The sequence below is a fragment of the Salvia hispanica genome, chromosome 3 (genome assembly GCF_029641045.1).
Source record: "Salvia hispanica isolate PSC_SH4W2 chromosome 3, Shi_PSC_v1, whole genome shotgun sequence".
Classification (NCBI taxonomy): domain Eukaryota; kingdom Viridiplantae; phylum Streptophyta; class Magnoliopsida; order Lamiales; family Lamiaceae; genus Salvia; species Salvia hispanica.
In genome coordinates this window covers 23,661,649-23,667,080 of record NC_142694.1, presented here as the reverse complement: position 1 = coordinate 23,667,080, position 5,432 = coordinate 23,661,649, and the positions used below count along the sequence as shown (strand labels likewise).

General features: G+C 45.5%; 1 non-coding gene across 1 annotated transcript; it reads left to right on the top strand.

Moving 5' to 3' along the window:
* The first annotated feature begins 4,520 nt into the window (after positions 1-4,520).
* Positions 4,521-4,627, top strand: LOC125217175 (small nucleolar RNA R71). Its single transcript, XR_007175594.1, has one exon. It is a non-coding gene; the product is annotated as a small nucleolar RNA R71 (small nucleolar RNA).
* Positions 4,628-5,432: the final 805 nt, after the last annotated feature.

Below are 5,432 nucleotides of genomic sequence, written 5' to 3'. Positions count from 1 at the left end.
AGGCTCAAGTCCTCTCAAGGTAAAAGCATAATTCAAGGCGAACAAGAAATTCAGTAATTATGCACCTTTTCACCAAACCATCAAATCAAAACGTTAAGCCACACTTAAACATAGATGGAATGTAATATCATCGGCAACTCGATCTAAAGTGTGTCCCTAAGCATGAGTGTTTCTAAGTTCTTTATGTTAAGTTCACGACATGGATTCAAAACAAAAACCTAAACTCACGGTCCACCACTTCATCCCCCCAAACTTATTTACAACAAAGTGTAAAATAAGTTTGTAGAGTTGGTAGGGACGTGAGTGAACTACTGAAAAAAAAAACGTACCTTGAAAACTCTTGCATCGAGGCTTGACCCGGTGAAAGTTGAGAAACTTCGAAAAAATCACGCTGGAAATTACGCCCAGGCGCCGGCCCGCCGCAGTATGTCCGGCGGTCGCCGCGCAACAACAGATTGTTCCAGCGAGCAGGTGGCCGACCGCCGCAGCACATGCGGTGGTCGCCACGTAGAGGTCAGAGCCTGCGAAAAATTTCCAAAGCACAAAAATTAAACTAAAACAAAAAATACTTAAAATTAAAGCAAAAATTGTCAAAAAACATAAAAAGAAATTGTCTTTAAAACATCCAAAAACATGGTACAAATGCTCATTTAAAGTCATTGAGCTTGACTTCTTCAATCTTGAGGAAGAGGAGGGAAACGAGCGTTGAGGTCGTCGAATGCACCAATAAGATAGGCGATGTCGCCACTCATTGTTTGGCGCTCTTGTCGAGCCTCGGTGGCCATCCGGTGGAGCTCTTCAATCTCACGACGGTGATGCACGTCTTCAAGCATTTGTTGTTCCCAAAATTGTTGCTCCGCCGTGCGCCAATCGCCTTGAGCCGTCCATCCTTGGCGATTATAGGCGTTCTCCCTTTGTTGCTCCGCCCACCAGGTGTCCCAAGTGTTGGACACGTTTTTCATGTAGGAGTAGATATCTTCTAGTTGGGCAGAGGTGTTTGCTTGAAACTTCTCATCGGGGTTCGGCCTTCCGCGGCGGCGGTTTGCTCTAGTCCGGCGGCGATGTCCCTCGGCTTCCTCTTCTTCTTCTTCTTCTTGGTGGCATTAGGGCGGCCGTGGCGGCGACACTTGAGCCTCTTGGGTGTGTGAGTGCTCCCCTTCTTCGGTGTAGTGATCGATAGCATCGAAGGCGGAGTCCTCATTGGCCTCAAAGATGGGGATGCGAGCCGGGATGTTCCTCTTCCTAAACTCTCCGTTGATGGGGTTAGCCTCAATGGCTCTTCGGTGCGGCGGGGTGTTGAGCTTCCAATTAACTTGGTTTGCCCAAACGTCGACCTTAGTCAACTTAGGGATGAGAACGGGGAAGTGATCCCCCGCTACTTGTAGGAAAAATCCTTGCCCCCAATAGTCGGTCTTCAAGAGCCCCACTGAAAATAGCACCTCATAGGTGATGAAGCGCTCCCCGCCATCTTCCGTCAAACCTGCGAAAGACACCTCCAAATGCTCGGCAATTGCCGTGATCAAACCACCACAACATATAACGCCGCCATCCTTCTTCGTGATCCGGTCCACATAGATAGTAAAAAGGGTTCCATAGTCGAATCCCTTCTTGTTGAGGAGGCACCAAATCACATTCAACTCCGTTTGGGAGACACTTCCCCTGTCGACCCTAGCAAACATAAGTTGGGTCATGTCTCTGTGGAGGTACCGCAAAACCGGGTTGCGGATTGAAGAAGACTTGGCGTAGCCCACGGCGTGCTCATGCTCATTGTCATCGCACCCCAAACCTCATCAAAGTCATAATCATTGTCGGTCTCGGGGTTGGGGTCGAAGCAATGGAAGATTGCACAAAGATCCTCCATGGTGAGCGAGTGCCATCGGTTGCCTAGGCGGAAATCGATGTTAAGCGGGATGTTTTGCCGGCGATCCTTTGTGACCTTCAACGAGCTTAGGAACTCGAGAGTATACTTCCTAAACGACGGCCACTTCCTCTCGAACATGTATCGAATGCCGTTCCCGTCACCTACATCACACAACGCCCAAAAGTCCTCCGCGATCCCCAAAGTTTGAAGAGGGAAATCGTGGGGGTACCTTGAGGGCGTCGTCTCTCACGCCGAGGCAAGGCTAATGCCATAGTTCTTCGCGTTCTCGGGCTTTCTCTTTGATCTCTTTTTCCTACAAACGAAAAGTACAACACTTAAAAAGTATACCAACAATGGGAAATCAAAGGTTCCCCCAAACTTGCACTCTTATAAGCAATACCAAAGAATCAACATGTAAGTGCGAGCTTAGGTGTACAAAACTTCCTAGATGCTAGCATGGAAACATGTAGAACATAAACATCCAAACTAGGAAACACAAATCCATCCCCCAACGTGAATTCATCCCCCATGCAGAGACGTATCAACAATAATTCAATACATATCAACAATCTCTATAGGATACTCAAGTATTGCAATTCATGGAAATAATAATAGCCTGACAATGCTACGAACATGATTGCAACATAAGAACAAGTATAAACAAGAAGAAATCACTATTCACAAAGCTTCAAAACTATCACCAAAACACAATATCACCATGGAAATCCACAAATAAGCATACACAATCATCCCCCATCGTAAAATAAGAGTTTTCACCGAACAATTCATCCAAAACATGCTTAAATCCATGGAAATGGGCATAGGGAACAACTTGGTCCCTTGCTTCTTCCACCACTTGTATTTCCCCTTATTTGTTTTGATAACATAAATCTCGGGGTACTCTTTGGGATTAGTATCGTCCTTTTTGGGGTTTGGTCAAATCCGTGGGATAGAGGTGGAGGGATTAGTATCGTCCTTTTTGGGAGAACGTCTTACCTCTTTTGCAATGTAGATGGTGGAGGTAGTATGATCCTCTACTTCAAAGGGGTCTTGGGGTTTGGTCAAATCCGTGGCCATGATTGCCCTACATTGCCGTTCCATCTTTGCCCGCTTTGCTTCCTCAAACTTGAGCATCTCGCTTTCGATCTTATAGGTGGATTGGCTATAGTTATCGCTAATTGTGATCTCACCATGACCTACATCAATCAAAGCTTTGCAAGTAGCAAGAAAATCTCACCCTAAGATTAGAGGGACGTTCTTGTCTACTTTCATGTCAAACACAATAAAATCGGCGGGGAAAATGAAATCATCGACTTTTACTAAGACATCCTCAATCATACCAACAGTTTTTATGGACGAGTTATAGGCCAACCTGAGTGTTATGTCTGAAGTTTTGAGTGGCCCAATGTTGAGCTTTTCGTAATACTTCAGTGGCATGAGATTGATGGAAGATCTCTCTGTTTCACTGCGTTTCCTTTTGGATGATCTCGCTGCTATGATCTGGTAGCTTAAGGTCGGCTTTTGTCGGCTTTCTCTTCCTCATCACCGCCTCCCTTAGTAGCTTCGCATATTTAGGTATTTCCTGCAACGATTCAACTAGAGGAATCTTAGTATGAACCTTACAAAACATGTTCAAAAAATCTTGAACTGCTCTTCGAGCTTAAACTTCCTCTTTGGTTAAAAAGGTAGCACAATCCCATTGTGCCGCACGAGTCCTTGCTGAGTGGGTGCATCTGCCTTGTCTGTGGCAGCCCGTCGTGGCGTGTGCGGCGGTCAGCCGGCGGCTGGGCAAAATCCATTCGGTGCTTCAGCGGCGGCCCGCTGCAATGGTTGCGGCGGTTCGCCGGCGGCTGGGCAGTCCTTAGTTTTCTGCTTTGCCGCCCGCTTCTTATTGATGTCATCCACTCGTGCGGTTGCCTTTGCCCTATCCTCATCCAACTTCTTTTGGATTTGCTCCATTTGAGTGTTGATGTTGGCTATGGCAGTTGAGATCGTGTTCATTCCCTGCTCGAGGTTGTTTATTCTAGCTTCAACCACTTCGATCTTGGTGTCATTAACCTTCCTGTCTTGCGTGATTACTTCCAAGATCCTTGTGATCCCTTGGTCATAGTTTTCCTCGTTCTTGGTTGTCTCAACTACTCCTCCCTTGCTAACATTAAATTCTGCGGGGGGTTGCAAGTAATTATTGTTAGAATAAGAGAGATTAGGATGAGGTCGGTTTCCATTATAATTATTGAAATTACCGCCCCCCTGATTAGGGTGATAATTATTGTTGTAATTTCTGTTGGAACCGCCTCCTTGCATGTAGTTGATTTCTTTCACTATCGGGGCAGGAGTTTCGGGTTTAGAGACCGCTATGATGGAGGTCGGTGGAATCGGGTCCTCCTTCCTTGATGTATCCATTTGGTCCACCCTAACTCTTAGCTCAGCCAATTCCTTCGCAAAAGAACTTTCCTCGACTTCTTCAATTGCAGCTATCATTTTCATGCTATGCCTTTCTTTCAACCACCCCCTGCTGTTAGTGGCGAATTCCTCTATCACTGCCATAGCTTCATCACCTGACTTCCTTAAGAATCCTCCATTTGCACCTGAATCAAGCATAGCACAAATCTTCTCGTTAAACCCATTATAGAGAATTCCTATCTGATGGTCTACGGTGAAACCATGGTTAGGGCATTTCCGGAGAAGAGCTTTGAAACGTGCAAACGCCTCATAGAAGGGCTCGTCATGGCCTTGGATGAACTGGAAGATCTCGCTTTTGAGCTTCAAAATTGTGCCCGACAGATAGTACTTGTCGAGGAAGGCAGCTACAATGTCCTTCTATGTGGAGACCTATTCTCTGGGCATGCATTCAAACCACTCCTTAGCAGAATCAGTTAATGAAAAGGGGAAGAGTCTTACCCTTATGGCATCATCATCGACACCGTTCAATTTGAGAGTGTTTGAGATCTCCACAAATTTGGAGAGATGGCGATTGGCATCCTCTGTAGCCCTACCAGCAAAAGGAGTTTGCTCGACCCTTTGAATAAGGGGCATGCGTAACTCAAAATTGTTAGCGTCAATACGAGGTCCTTCGGGAAAGATAATCATATTCCCATGATTGAACATGTTCATCATGGATTGTATTTCCTGATTCTTCTTCTCCAAAGCCTCGCGGGCTGCCCTTTCCGCTTCTCTCTCATCCATCAGCAACTTCACAATTTCTTGTAGCTTTTCGATGTCTGTTCGGTCATCCATTGTTCCTGATCCTTTTTCACTTCCTATTTTCCTACGAGTTCTTTCAAGTTCTAAATCGAGCGGTTCTAGGCTGCCCTTCCCAGAGCGCGTTCGCATACAAAACCTGCAAGAATCTAAAACAAAAACAAATTAAAGAACTAAAATAAAAACTGAAAGCAATTAAACTCCAAAGTAGCAAAATTATCCGTTTAAAGATATCACTCCAAAGTGAACTGTCTTCCCGGCAACAGCGCCAAAAACTTGATGCACTTTTTATTAGCACTAAATAAACCTGCAAGTATACAGAGTATATATAGTATAGCTAAAGGTTAGTACCGGATATCGAACACGGGGA